The sequence below is a fragment of the Myotis brandtii genome, unplaced genomic scaffold (assembly GCF_000412655.1).
Source record: "Myotis brandtii unplaced genomic scaffold, ASM41265v1 scaffold1040, whole genome shotgun sequence".
NCBI lineage: Eukaryota > Metazoa > Chordata > Mammalia > Chiroptera > Vespertilionidae > Myotis > Myotis brandtii.
In genome coordinates, this window is record NW_005353498.1 from 8,993 (window position 1) to 25,066 (window position 16,074).

At 46.5% G+C, this 16,074-nt stretch overlaps 2 pseudogenes; both read left to right on the forward strand.

The window, feature by feature from the left end:
- Window positions 1-2,032: 2,032 nt before the first annotated feature.
- LOC102260541 lies at window positions 2,033-11,815 on the forward strand (annotated as a pseudogene).
- Window positions 11,816-12,561: 746 nt separating this feature from the next.
- The window catches only part of LOC102260835, a 35,939-nt pseudogene continuing 32,426 nt past the window's right edge, over window positions 12,562-16,074 (forward strand).

The following is a 16,074-nucleotide window of genomic DNA, read 5'->3' on the forward strand; positions in this document are numbered from 1 at the left end:
TAGAGAGTTAGAAACATCGATGAGAGAGAAACATCGATCAGCTGCCTCCTGCACATCCCCCACTGGGGATGTGCCCGCAACCCAGGTACATGCCCCTGACCGGAATCGAACCTGGGACCCTTCAGTCCGCAGGCCGACGCTCTATCCACTGAGCCAAACCGGTTTCGGCTGTGCAGACTTTTGTATCTCAGTAAACACTGACAGGAGATTCATATCTGGAGTCTGTAAGGAATGTCTGCAAACCAATGAGACAAAAGGCTGGAATTATAACAGGAAGTGGGAAGGGGTAGGCACAGGCGATGTTCAGAAGAGGAAACGCAATAGGCAGACAGGAAACGCAGACCTGCCCTTGCTCATCAGCAGTTAGAGGAATGCAATTTAAAACAGCAGCGTGGCACCACGTTACCCCTGTTGGAGTAGCAAAAATTAGAAAGCTGGATGCTGCCATGTGTTGGCCCAGATGCGAAGATGAGTGAACTTTAGTCCTTCTAGCAGGTACCTGGGGGCTCATGGCCAAATGAAGGGAGCACTTACCCCAAGTCCCACAAACACTGCTCCTGAGTCTCCCTCTGAATGAAACACACAGGTCAGCGAGGGGACACGGTCAGGAACGTTCATCTCAGCATCGTCTGTGTTGGCAGAGAGTGGGGGACAGTCTGGGAGACCCCACCGTCTGTGGGAGTAGAGAATTAAAATCTGGTGGAGGTGGCCATGAGCCCTAAACAACATTTAGGGGCGAAAAACAAGACTGACATAGCAATATGGATGGTTCCTACGAACATAGCACTGGGTTAAAAATTAGGGAAAAATAGGAGACCTCCAGCACCGTATAACGCACCACAGTCAGAACATGTCTGTGCAGCAACATACATTTTATAAGATTCACACAAGCAGAAGGACACACAGGGAACAAATTAAAATGCTGCCTGTTGAGGGTGGGGAAAGGAGTGGGACATAATGATAAATGGGAATGAATAGAACAGGATCATTGTGAAAATCATGATTTACTCAAAGCTCGTAAGTTTAAGTCCAACAAAAATGGGAAATAGTCAAGATGGGGTCCCTCATACATGCCTCTCCGTGCCGGAGGTGGCCATGAGCCCTAAACAACATTTAGGGGCGAAAAACAAGACTGACATAGCAATATGGATGGTTCCTACGAACATAGCACTGGGTTAAAAATTAGGAAAAAATAGGAGACCTCCAGCACCGTATAACGCACCACAGTCAGAACATGTCTGTGCAGCAACATACATTTTATAAGATTCACACAAGCAGAAGGACACACAGGGAACAAATTAAAATGCTGCCTGTTGAGGGTGGGGAAAGGAGTGGGACATAATGATAAACAGGAATAAATAGAACAGGATCATTGTGAAAATCATGAATTACTCAAAGCTCCTAAGTTTAAGTCCAAAAAAAATGGGAATATATATATTCATACTTATATATATATATCAATGATACATACATATACCAATCATTTATACCATATATATATTTGTTAACAAGTTTTCAAATGCCCTCAGACAAGGTTTCCTCCCAATATTACAAAGTCCCCTTCCACTTCCCCCTAGAAGATTGTCCCCTCAGAGCCACTACCAGCCAAGGCTTGGAGGCCCCAGAATCCTATTTGGAAAATGGACAATTTGGCTCGAATGTCAAGATGGGGTCCCTCATACATGCCTCTCCGTGCCGTGGCCCCAGCCCTGGCTCTGGCCTCAAGCCCTGACTCCTGGAGCAGTGCCTGCCCATCGTCCTTCCTCTACGCCTCCAGCTACTAGAATCTATTCTGTTCTCTGAGACACACGCAGGTGGTGAGTCCTGCAGACCCAGGGTTCAAATCCCGGTCCCTACCGTGTGCTGGGACAAGCAGAGAACTGCCCTCGCAGGTTCTCTATGGGAATTGGATACCAAGTGCTCAACAGCGGATGTTCTCAGGACATGCTGCTGGCATTGCCGGCATCTTTCATGGTCATTGCTGGGCTGGTTGTCACTCCTCCTCCCCCAGCAGGTGACACCTATTGGCGCCATGACAGTGCAGGGTTTCAGCCCCACTTCCAGGCTCTTTCCTCTGACTCTGAGGATGCCATTTGGCCCCCGGTCCTTGATCACTGGGTCAGCCCACCTCCTCCTCTCTTCTGGCTACAAACGGGCTCCAGGGTACCAGCTCCTAAATACCCAAATGTTACAAATACACACACACAAAGGGCTCTCTCCGCTTCCTGTCTCCCTCTGGCGCTTTCCTGTGCCACTCTTCCCAGGACAACCGCCCTGCAGGACGCTCAGGAGGGCTCTCCAAGCCACCTGCACAGTCTGGACTTCGGGGAGGAGAAGGGCCAGCGCCCTCATCCCAGCTCCGGGCTCCCAGCCAGAGCCCCAAGCCAGGTTCCCAGATCCTGTCCCTGTACCCTTCCTCCTCGAGGAGACACTACTCGACCCACTCAGCTCTCCCTGCTCGTGCCTCTGGCCATAGCCCAAGCCCTGGGCTCACAGAAGCGGACAGAGCCGAGCTCAGTGCATCGGTTCTGAAACACAGTGACAGTGATGCCCAGGAAACTCTGAGCCAGAAGCAGACCCTCTCCCTGCATGTATCTACCGAGCGCTGCCCAGCCGCCTGCAGCTTGTCTGAGCCCGGGAGAAGCCGGGGACACACAGCAAGGGTACTGTGGTGGGTTGAATTATCCCCCTCCCCCAGTTTAGGTCCTGCACTCACAGAAGTGGACAGGGCTGAGCACTGGCTCAGGTGCACAGGTTTTGGAACCTCAACATGTGACCTTAGCTGGAAACAGGGTCTTTGTAGATGGACAGAGATGAGGTCATACTGGATTAGGGTGAGCCCTTAACCAGCGGTTCTCAACCTGTGGGTCACGAACAATGAAAATACATCCTGCATATCAGATATTTACATTATGATTCGTAACAGTAGCAAAATTACAGTTATGAAGTAGCAACGAAAATAATTTTATGGTTGGGGGTCACCACAATATGAGGAACTGTATTTAAGGGTCGCGGCATTAGGAAGGTTGAGAACCACTGCGGCTTCATCCAATGCCTGGTGTCCTCACAGGAACAGAAGGGGACACAGAGGGACACCATGGGAAGATGGAGGCAGAGACTGGAGTGATGCAGCCACAAACCAAGGAGCGCCAAGGGCCACCAGGAGCTGCAAGAAACAAGGAAGGACCCTCCCCCAGCACCTTCAGAGGGAGCATGGCCCTGCCGACTCCTTGGTTTTGCACTTCCAGCCTCCAGAACTGTGAGGGAATAAATGTCTGGTGTTTTAAGCCTCTGGTTTGTAGCACTTTGCCACAGTAGCCAAAAGAAACAAATCGAGTCACACGCAACTACACAGACACAGACACAGACACAGACACAGACACAGACACGGACACGGACACGGACACAGACATGGACACGGACATGGACACAGACACAGACATGGACATGGACACAGACACAGGCACAGACACGGACATGGACACAGACACAGGCACAGACACAGACACAGACACAGACATGGACACGGACACACTCAGTGCCTTCAGAAGCACGCACAGGCAGTGCACACATGCATGTGACACACCCAATGTGACCCTTCTGGCTCAAAACCGCCCTCTCCCTCACCCTGGCACAAAGACCACTCCCTGCCTGGGACTGGACCTGGTGAGCATGGCTGCTGTGGGGGAGGAAGCATGGCTGCTGTGGGGGAGGAAGCATGGCTGCTGTGGGGGACAGGAACTCAGACTGGCTCACCCAGCCTGGGGCTAGATGCTGGGGCTGCAGACTCCCCTCTCCACCCTACTCACTCCCCACGTCCATCCCTCAGCCAGATCCTTACTCTGCTCCTCTCGGTTCTCCTCTCTGTGGTCTGAATGCCCTCTCCCTCTCCCTTCCAGCACCCATAGCCCTTGTCACATGTTCCTGGAAAAGGGCCCTGGAAACAGAAGCACTGCTTGCCTTGTTCTCTGGGGGACGCCTGCCAGGAGCCTGGCCTGGGGGAGCGGGGAGGGTGGCAGCAGTGGGTGGGGAGGGAGTTTTATCTCTGCGGGCGACAGCCCAGGGGTGGGTTCCCACAGGTCTCTCCCAGGAGCCTAGGGGTGTGGGATGTGAGGTCCTCTATGTTCAAGAAGGATAGCGGGGGCCCTGAGAACTCTCCCTCCCTCCTTTCCTTTCCTTTCCTTTCCTTCCTTCCTTCCCTCCTTCCTTCCTTCCTTCCTTCCTTCTTCTCTTCCTCCTTTCTTCCATCCCTCCCTCTTTCCTTTCCTCCTTTCATTCTTCCTTCTTCTCTCCTTTTCTCCCTCCCTCCTCCTTCCCTCCTTCCGTCATCCATCCGTCACATCTTCACTGAGCTCTGGCTAAGGAACTTGGCATGGATCTGAGAACCCAAAGAGAACTCTGCCATCGCCCAGCACTAAAAGAGCCCTTCATCTGGGGAGAGGCAGAGCTGAGAACAGACATCCACCTCCTTATGGTCAGAACTGGGTCACAGGAGAGCCACAGAAGGAAGTGGACCATCTTCCTAGCGGGAAACTGAAGCCGGGCCTGGGAGGACACTTTCTCCTAGGGCTGTGTCTTAGAGTCCCCCCTCTGCCCACCTGCTTTGCCTGCTCCCTTCCCATCTTAGCAAATGCCAACCTTCCCATCTTAGTGAATGCCAACCTTCCCTCTGCCAGACCATCCCCCCATCTTGGCCAGAATCTCTACCACCCCCACTCCTCTGCACAGATGTTCCAACACCATCTGGATTCCATCACTTAAGACTCAACTCTGGCCTCTTATGTCACCTTCACCACCCGCACTCTGGTCTGGCCATTACACCTCTATCTCTTGCCTAGAGGCCTGCACAGCTGGTCTTCAACCCTCCAACCCCACCCCTTCAAGTCCGCACTCCTCAGAGCTGTTAGAGAAATCATGAGGGAGATCATGTCCCTCCCCTGCCTAAAACCCCCAATGGCTTCTCAGTGAGACTAGAATAAAATCTGAACTCTCCATGTGAGTGGTGATCCCAGCCCACATCTGACCTTACTTCCCTTCCTTCATCCCCATGTCTATGATTTCTCCTGGACAGATAAGGATCTCATCACTCTGGGCTTTGCACATATTATTCTCTCTGCCTGGACGGAACCCCTTCCTCACACCATTAATTTCCACCTGGTTAATTTTTGTTGTTCCTTTCTTAAAAAAAAATAATATATTTTTATTGATTGCAGAGAGGAAGGAAGAGGGAGAGAGAGATAGAAACATCAATGATGAGAGAGAATCATTGATTGGCTGCCTCCTGACCGGGAATCAAACCAAGACCTCCTGGTTCATAGGTTGACATTCAACCACTGACCCACGATGGCCAGGCAGTCCTGTTCTTTCTTCCCAGTTTAGACACCCCCTTCACCCAGGAGCTCTGGTCATCAACCCTCCCCCATTCCAAGCTGGGTAAGTCAAGCTGGGCTGCCCCAAGTAAAGGCATTTTGGGGAAATGGACTGGATTCCAGGATGATCTCTCCCAGGGTGGTTCCTCCCCTCGGCAGATGTCAGGAAAGGATACTGGGAAGCTGGAGATGTCTGGTCCTCAGAATGAACATCCTCTATTGCCTCTTCCCATCCCAAATGCTAGACATGGTGACACTACAACATTTTCAGAATTGTTCAGACCCATCCCCCCCCCCCCCCCCCCCAAGCAATACAGGTCAGACACAATGGAGGAGAGAAATAAAAGTAATGCAGTCTAATTGTAGGGTATATGAAAAGTAGAATTAAAATATTGGATAACAGCCCAGCCCGTGTGGCTCAGTTGGTTGAATGTCCCATGCACCAAGAAGTCGCTGGTTCAATTCCTGGTCAGAGCACATGCCTGGGTTATGGGCTCGATCCCCAGTACAGGGGTGGGAGGGTTGTGGGTAGCCATGGATGTTTCTCCCTCTCTCCCTCTCCCTTCCCTTCTCTCTGAAACCAATAAAAACATATCTTTTAAAAATATTTTTTATTGATTTCAGAGAGGAAGGGAGAGGGAGAGAGAGAGATAGAAACATCAATGATGAGAGAGAATCATCAATTGGCTGCCTTCTGCACAACCCTACCAAGGATCCAGCACATAATCTGGGCATGTGCCCTGACTGGGAATCAAACCATGACCTCCTTGTTCATAAGTCAATGCTCAACCACTGAGCTACACTGGCAGAGCAATAAAAATATATTTTAGAAATATTGGATAACAATAGTATGGAAGGAAGAGTAACAAAGCTAAAGAATTATTAAATCCATACCTTGTTTGAGGGAGGAGTCAAGATAGTGTTTATTCACAGATGACACAGTTGTCTACATAGAAAAATCCTAAGAAATTGACAAAACACAATTGAAATCATAAATGAATTTAGCATGGTCAGAGAATGTAAAACTAATATACAAAAACCATGTGTGTGTACTAGTAAGAAATGGAAAAGGGAAATTTTTTGTGTCAATACCATTTATAATGGCATCATAAAAAAGCCACCAATGCCCTAGCTGGTTTGGCTCAGTGGATAGAGCATCAGCCTGCTGATGGAAAGGTCTGGGTTCAGTTCTGGTCAAGGGCACATGCCTGGGTTTCGGGCTCAATTTCCAGTGAGGGGGGCATGCAGAAGGCAACCGACCAATGATTCTCTCTCACCATTGATGTTTCTCTCTCTCACTCCTTCTCCCTACCTCTCTGAAATCAATAAAAATATATTTAAAAAATTTTTATATGTCAACTTGACAGGGTCAGATATTTGATCAAACACTCCTCTGGGTGTTCCTGTGAGAGTGTTTTGGATGAGTTTAACATTAAATCGATAGGCTGAGCAAAGCAGATTGCCCTCCCTAGTGTGGGTGGGCCTCATCCAATCACCTAAAGACCTGCATAAAACCAAGAGGCTATAGCCCTTCATTGAATAAGAGAGAATTCTGCCTGCCTGGCTGCCTTGAGCTGAGACATCAGTTATTTCCTGCCTTAGAACTCAAACTGAAACATCAGCCCTTCTTGGCCCAGAGGCTGCCAGCTTCCACACAGGAACTCACTCCATCAGCTCTCCTGGCTCTCCGGCTTCCCAGCTGAAGATCTTAGGAATTTTTAGCCTCATAATGGCATGACACAATTTCCTATAACAAATCTCTCTTTTTTTTTTAATTCTTTTTATTTATTTATTTTTTTTTATTGCTTAAAGTATTACAAAGGGTATTACATATGTGTCCTTCCCCCCCCCGGTTATGCTTATATGCATGCATACAAGTCCTTCGGTTGATCTCTTACTCCCCTCCCTTCTGCCCCCCAACCCTCTCTGGCCTTCCCACTGCAGTTTGACAATCAGTTTGAGGCAGCTCTGCCTCTGTATCTATTATTGTTCAAAAGTTTGTAATGGTCTTTATTATCCATGAATGAGTGAGATCATGTGGTATTTTTCCTTCATTGACTGGCTTGTTTCACTTAGCATAATGCTCTCCAGCTCCATCCATGCCGTTGCAAATTGTAAGAGTTCCTTCTTTTTTACAGCAGCATAGTATTCCATCGTGTAGATGTACCACAGTTTTCTAATCCATTCATCTACTGATGGGCACTTAGGCTGTTTCCAGATCTTAGCTATGGTGAATTGTGCTGCTATGAACATATGGGTGCACATATCCTTTCTGACTGGTGTTTCTGGTTTCTTGGGATATATTCCTAGAAGTGGGATCACAGGGTCAAATGGGAGCTCCATTTTTAGTTTTTTGTGCCCATTAATGTATTTGTGTTCTAGGGCTGCCGTGACAAATCATAACAATTTATTGGCTTAAAACAACACACGTTTATTCTATTTGAGAAAGCCGTGAGTCCGAAACTGTCTCGCTAAGCTTGCATCCAGGTCCACAGGGCTGGTTCCTTCTGGAGGACCTAGGAAAGCATCTGTCTCCTGCCTCTTCCAGCTTCTAGAGCAGTGGCTCCGCCCTTTTTTGCCCATCCCCTACCTGAGCATCTCTGAAATCCTGATGCCCCCCCGGGACATATAATTCTTATTATTTAAAAAGTGAACTCCTATTCACGTGGAGGAAGCCTAAAAGGCTTGATCTAAACAAGCTTCCAAAGAATATGGCATCCATGAAAGCAAAAAGAAAAGAACAAAAGGACAGCTGAAGTACTGAGGAAGAAATCACTAAGAAATTGTTAAAAAAACACACACACACACAATAATAATATGAAGTGATATGAAAAAAACAGCAAATAAAGTTTCAAAACATATAATAGAGACCTGAAATGCATAAGTATGTCACAATAGATATTTATATACAGTATATGAAGCCCCTAAAACCATAAGAAATGCAAAAAAATTCACTGTTAATAACTCATTCTCGAATTGCCCCTCTTAAAAATTAAATTGCCCCCCTGTGAGGCATGTGCCCACGCTGGGAACCACTGTTCTAGAGGCAGCCTGCACCCTTTGGCTCATGGTCCCTCTCTCGAATTACGCTAATTCCTTCCTTCCGTTGTTGTATCTCCTTCTCTCTGTCTCTGTCTCCTGCTTCCCTTTTATAAAGACCGTTGTGCTTATATCGGGGTCAGCTGGATGATTCAGGATACTCCTCCCGTCTTAAGACCCTTAACTGGATTGCATCTGCAATGTCTGTCTTGCCGGTTAAGGAAATATATTCACAGGCTCTGAACATGGACATCATTTAGGGGGTGGAAATTATTTATTACAATAATGAGTAAAATTACACAGTTTCTCATTGATTCCCCTGGAATCAGTGCTTCTTTCTGGCTATGTGTACCTAAGGCTGCACCAGCACCCTTTTCCTTAAATGTGTCTATTCCTTCTCATGGGAGCCTTCCCTCCTGATCAAGACCAAACCTCCCTCTGTAGGAACCTGAGAGACAGATTTCTGATCACCGACACCAGCCTATTCTAGATTGTAATCGATTCCTGCTTCACCAATTCATAACCATCTTCCGCTTCCAACTTAAATATTTGGGCTCACCTTTGAGTTAACAATTTACATCCCGCAGTGGGCCCCCTTCCTGGATCCTCAGGCCTATGGTATTCCCAAACACCAGCATGGGAATCAGACAGACCTAAAGTTCCACGTATCTCCCTTCATTCCCAGGCTGTGTGACCTCCACCACATTTTCTCATCTGCATATGGAGGGCACCCATTTGTACCGTCTTGAGTTAGCACTCTGCCATTCAACACATCTCCCAAAAGATGCCACTTAAACACAGTAATGAGGATGGATGTCTTGCTAAAAGTATATGGGAAAAAAGGGAAAAGGATTTCCATGAGAAGGCAGATAGCAACACCCTTTTAACATGCTTTATCTTCTTGCCCAGGCCCTGATCCTTCTTCCCTTTCTCTACTTTCTTCCCTTTTCTCTGTCTCTCTTCCCCTCTTTTCCTCCCTCCCTCATCTTCCTTTCTTTTCTCCTTCCTCATGTGCAAATTGTCCTGTTACCACCCTTTTTTTCTTTATTCCTCCCTTTCCCAGATTTTGCCCCATATTCTTTTTTTATCCAATTGAACATTCAGATCCATTTAAAGGACTCCATTCCTACTAGCACCCCCCTCTCCACTTCACATTCCAACATTCTCCACTCAGCTCAGCTCAACATAGAAACCCTCCCTTAGAGCCTATCCCTCCCAAAGGAAGTGAAGAACTGTACATATAGGGTGTCCGGAAAAAATGTATACACACACTTTGAATACTTATAATTATATAGAATTTAATGTTTATTTTAAAAAACATTTCATTTTCAAAATTGAGCTATCAGCTGTTAAAGTGTGTATACATTTGGGGCGGGGGGGACACCCAGTAGTAACCCATATTCTGGGAGACAGTTTATTTTCTTTTGTACATTCGTTATAATTAAAAATATAATAATTATAAAACACTGGACACAGTAATTGATACACAGAGAATGTCCAGTGCTTGGTGGTATTTATTATTATCTTTATGTTTCTCTTTTTTATTTTTATATTTGAGGGGGAAGGGGAAAGTCTTCCCTTGCTTGTCTGTTCAAGAAGATGTGTGTGCGTTCGTGCCCAGAGACATCGATGTGATGTTCCCCATCTGCCCACAGATAGGTAACACAGTCTAAGGCACAGGTGATGAAATGAGTTCATTACACAGGGTCATAAACCAGAGGCCATAATTACTTGAGACTAAGCAAGAAGGGGCTTAAAGAACTTGGGGTAGCCCCGGCTGGTGTGGCTTAGTTGGTTGAGCATCAACCCAGTCAGGGCATATGCCTAGGTTGTGGGCTCGATTCCTAGTAGGGGGCAGCCATTCAATGATTCTCTCTTATCATTGATGTTTCTGTCTCTTCTTCTCCCTTCCTATATGAAATCAATACAAAAATATATTTTAAATAAACATAGTTTCTAGCCCTGGTCAGTGTGGCTCAGTTGGTTGAGCACTGGCCCATGCACCGGAGGTCACTGGTTTGATTCTGGGTCAGGGCACAGGCCCCGGCTGCAGGCTCAATCCTCAGGAGGGAGCATGCAGAAGACAGCAAATTGATGTTTCTCTCTCTCTCTCTCTCTCTCTCTCTCTCTTCTTCCTCTCTCTCTCAAATCAATAAAAACATGGTGTTGTTTTTTTAAAAAAACAAACAAACACATAGGCTCTAACATAGATTAAATGGTAGTTTAAGAGCTCTATATATCACAGACCCCAAGTTTGTGGAGCAGACCCTGCAGCTGGCGGGCACCCAACCCTTGGAGGTGCTGGAGGCCTTGCAGCGCAGCCTGTTGCTGCAGCGGCCACAGACCTGGGCTGACTGTGTGAGCTGGCACACCTGGTACTATTGTGTGGAGAGGAAGCTGCTACACATCCCGGCAGCTGCTACACAACTTCCCTTCTGACCAGCTCACAAGCTCAGGCGCTCCCTTCTGGTCTGGACCCAAACAATGTCCGCACCCACTCAGGTTTGATGTCAACAGTCCCCTACATCTGGACGACGTGATGGCGGGCCCTAACATGTTTGCCCAGACCTCTGGGCTGGCAGGCTCTCAGGACCGAGCTGCTGTGGCCGCACTCTTACAGTCTGTTCAGGTCCCCGAGTTCACCCCCAAGTCTGGTGTCAAGATCCACGTCTCTGACCAGGAGCTGCAGAGCGCCGGTGCCTCTGTTGATGAAAGCCGTCTAGAGGAGCTCAAGGCCACACTGCCTCGTCCAGAGAAGCTTCCTGGATTCAAGATGTTCCCCACTGAATTTGAGAAGGATGATGACACCAACTTCCATATTGATTTCATTGTGGCCGCATCCAACCTCCGGGCAGAGAACTATGACATTCCTGCCGCCGACCAGCTCAAGAGCAAGCTGATTGCAGGGGAAATCATCCCAGCCATCGCCACACCCACAGCAGCTGTGGTTGGCCTTGTGTGCCTGGAGCTATACAAGGTGGTTCAGGGGCACCGAAAGCTTGACTCCTACAAGAATGGTTTCCTCAACTTGGCCCTGCCTTTCTTCACCTTCTCTGAACCCCTTCCCGAATCCTGTCACCAGTACTACATCTGGGAATGGACGTTGTGGGATCGCTTTGAGGTACAGAGGCTGCAGCCTAATGGTGAGGAGATGACTCTCAAACAGTTCCTTGACTGCTTCAAGACAGAGCATAAACTGGAGATCACCAGGCTGTCCCAGGGCGTGTCTCTGCTCTACTCCTTCTTCATGCCAGCCGCCAAGCTCAAGGAATGGTTGGATCAACCAATGACAGAGATCTTAAGCCGTGTGTTGAAGCGAAAGCTGGGCCATCATGTTCGGACACTGGTGTTTGATGAGAGCGGGTGAGGAAGTCAAGGTCCCCTACATCCGATACACCATTCACTGACCCCAAGCCCCCCTTCTTCAGAGCCCTTCCCACCCAGGGTTCCCATCTGACTTGTAGCAGTGGCCCAGGTAGCCAAGCTGATATTCCCTCCTCATCCCCCTACCTGACCCCTCTTGCCACTGCTCCCTACCTTGTTCAGAACCTTGAATCCTAATGAACAGTTATTAACTTGGGGGGAAGGGGGGAAGCTCTATAAAATTGAAAAATGTGCTTAAATTTTCCTGCTCTCGTAATCTTCATCAGTAAAATGGATTAAATTATAATACTTCTTTGCTTGCTAGCTTTTATTAACATTGACAAATACAGAAAAGATCCAGGTTGTAACAGTTAAAGACATCAATGATCAAGGTTATATTCTCTTGACTAGTGTGCCTGTTCTAGAAAACGCATATAGTTGAATCTTGGGGGTTATTTTTTATTTTAACTCTGAGAGTCTTTATTTTTTTCATTGATGTTTTAAAACCCATCCAGTTTATCCAATACTGTTTTAACTGTACTCATTTCTGCCATCTTACTCCATATTTTGAATTTACTATGATAAAGGTACTAAATGTTTGAAAAGAATTGGGTGTCTGGTCAAGATGGCAGCGCAGGTAAATGCGATACTTGCCTCCTCCCACATCAAAATGACAACTAAACTACAAAACAACCATCATTCAGAATTGCCTGAAATTTGGTTGAGAGGAAGTCCTACAACTAAGGATATAAAGAAAAAAACCACATCAAGACTGATAGGAGGGGTGGAGATGCAGAACAGGTAAGTCCCACACCCACATGTGGCAGATGAAGATCAGCTGTGCAGGTCCCCCCTGAGAAGTGAGGGATCTCAGCTCCATACCCGGCCCCCCCAGCCCAGGTTCCAGTGCCAGGAAGAGAAGTCCCCATAACTTCTAGTTGTAAAAACCAGTGGGGATTGAGGCTGAGTGATAAGGAGGTTTGCTGGAGTCCCAGGAAGTTCCTCTTAAAGGGCCTATGCTCAGACTCACTCCCTCTGAGCTCCAGCATTGGGGTAGCAGCTCAAAAGTCACCAGAGACATATGCGGAGTCTGGTATCAGGGCAAGATCTGGGGGGACAACTTTATCCCACACAGAAGTGCTGACAGAAGCAATTGCTCCTTTTCTGGGGCCCCCTCCCACAGAGCCCGTAGGCAAGTGCCATATTTGAGACTTTATCCATTGGGCTCACACTCTTTGCCCTGGTGATTCCCTGAGGCCCACCCCCACCCAACTTTCAAGCCTACCCAAGTTATTTCCAGTAGCTTTTCCATACAAATGGCCTGTCTTGGCTCATGCTTCAGATTTTCCTAAAATCCCTCAAACAAGCAGCATCTGGTCTAAGCAAGCCTCACCTCTCACTAAGTGGCCCCCAGCCTGGCACTAGCAGCAGACGGCTTGGTTTATAGCTTGGCCTCACATGGGCAACTCCAAGCCCAGCACAAGTAGTAGCCATCTGCAGATTTCTTTGTAGCTCATGCCAGGGGGCCCCAGGCAGAACACAGGCTGCACTTCCCTAAGGCTCCAGAGCCAGCACACCCAGTGAAGAGCTTTATATCATGTCAAAGCACCACCACCTCCTCAAGTGATACACTCAAGGGGCAAACTCAGCGGGCACCGGAAACCCACTGAAGTAAGTCCTGCTCTGTGGGTTGGGCCCCTGCACAGCTGATGCTTCATAATGGTCAGAGGTCAGTGGCCACAGCCAGTCCCTTTTGCTAACCGGCTTGGAGGTAAGTCTCTCCCATTGACATGCCAACAGCAATCAAGGCTCTTGTAGTTGCACAGGGGGTGCACCTTGAGTGCCCAGCTTGGGTGATCAGGGAGGCTGTGCCACTGGACCCTCCAGAGCACCTACTGCAAAAGACCACTCTACCAAGCCTCCAAATTGTAGCAGTTCTACTTAATACACAGAAGCAAACACAGGGAGGCTTCCAAAATGAGGAGACAAAGAAACATGTCCCAAATGAAAGAACAGAACAAAACTCCAGAAAAAGAACTAAACAAGATGGAAACAAGCAATCTGCTAGATGCAGATTTCAGAACACAGGTTATAAGGATGCTCAATGAACGCAGGGAAGAGTAGATGTGAGAACTTCAACAGAGAGATAGAAAACATAAAAGCAGAACTAGAAAACATAAAAAGGAACCAATCAGAAATTAAGAATACATTAATTGAATTGAAGAATATATTACGGGGAATCAACAGTGGAGTAGATGAAGCAGAGGATCAAATAAAAAAATTGGGAAGAGCCCTAGCCAGTTTGGCTCAGTGGCTAGAGCGTTGGCCTGTGGACTGAAGGGTCCCAGGTTCGATTCCAGCCAAGGGCACATACCTGGGTTTCAGGCTCAATCCCCAGTGGGGGGCATGCAGGAGGCAGTTGATCAATGATTCTCTCTCATCGTTGATGTTTCTATCTCTCTCTCCCTCTTTCTTCCTCTCTGAAATCAATAAAGAAATTTTTTTTTAAATTGGGAAGATAAGGAAACAGAAAATATCCAATCAGAACAGCAAAAAGAAGAAAGAATCCAAATAAATAAGGATAGTGTAAGGAGCCTCTGGGATCACTTCAAGCATTCCAACATTCACATCATGAGGGTGCCAGAAACGAGAGAGAGAGCAAGAAATTGAAAACCTATTTGAAAAATAATGACAGAAAACTTCCCTAACTTGGTGAAGGAAATAGACTTACAAGTCCAGGAAGCACAGAGATTTCCAAACAAGATGAACCCAAAGAGTCCTGGCCTGTGTTGATCGGTGATTAGAGTGTCAGCCCATGCACCGAAGGGTCACAGTTTTGATTCCCAGTCAAGGGCACATCCTGGGTTGCAGTTTGATCCCTGGCCCTGGTTGGGGCGTGTGCAGGAGGCAACCAATCAATGTGTCTCTCTCACATTGATGTTTCTCTCTCTCTCTCTCTCTCTCTCTCCCTCCCTCCCTCCCTCCCTCCTACCCCTATCTACCACTCTCTCTGAAAAGCAATGAAAAAAATATCATCAGGTGAGGATTAACAAAAATAAATAAATTAAAAGATGGACCCAAAGAGGTCCACACACAAGACATAATTAAAATGCCAAAAGTTAAAGACAAAGAGAGAATCTTAAAAGCAGCAAAAAAAAAAAAAGCAGTTAGTTATCTACAAGGGAGCTCCTATAAGACTGTCAGATGATTTCTCAACAGAAACTTTGCAGAAGAGATTGGCAAGAAATATTTAAAGTGATGAATAGCAAAGACCTACAACCAAGATTACTCTACCCAGCAAAATTATCATTTAGAATGGAAGGACAGCCGAAACCGGTTGGCTCAGTGGATAGAGCGTCGGCCTGCGGACTGAAAGGTCCCGGGTTCGATTCCGGTCAAGGGCATGTATCTAGCTTGCGAGCACATCCCCAGTAGGAGATGTGCAGGAGGCAGCTGATCGATGTTTCTCTCTCATCGATGTTTCTAACTCTCTATCTCTCTCCCTTCCTCTCTGTGAAAAATCAATAAAATATTAAAAAAAAAAAAGAATGGAAGGAAAGATAAAGAGCTTCCCAGACAAGAAAAAGCTAAAGGAGTTCATCACCACCAAATCAGTATTACATGGAGTGCTAAAGGGTCTTCTTTAAGAAGAAGAAGAAAAAAAAAGATAAAAATATGAACAAAAAATGTCAATAAATACATATCTATCAACAATTGAATCTAAAAAAGCAAAACGAACAATCAGAACAGAAACAGGCTCATAGATACAGGGAACATTTTAACAGTTTCCAGATAGGAGGATGAGTGAAAAAGGAGAAGGGATTAAGAAATACAAATTGGTTGTTACAGAATAGTCATGGGGATGTTAAGTAAAGCATAGGGAATATAGTCAATAATATTGTAATAACTACGTATGGTGTCAGATGGGTGAGAGATTTATTAGGAATGTCACTTAGTAAGTTATGTAATGTCTAATCACTGGGATGCACACCTGAAACTAATATAATAATATATGTCAACTGTAATTAAAAAATTAAAAATAAAAATAAATAAATAAATAAACAAAAGAAAATAATTGAGTGGACAAATATTTGCCAGACACATATGTGTCAAAGGAAAGCTAAGGCAACAATCTTGAAAACAAACAAAATATAATTTAAGGAAATACTAATCATAATGTATCTATTACCATAAGCCACTAAAAAGAAACAGGGTTCCTGGGAAAATGGTTGAGTCATGAAGGCCAGCCTAGGACGTCTCTGCCACTGCGAAATGAAACTTTTACTGGGTAATGGTTAATATT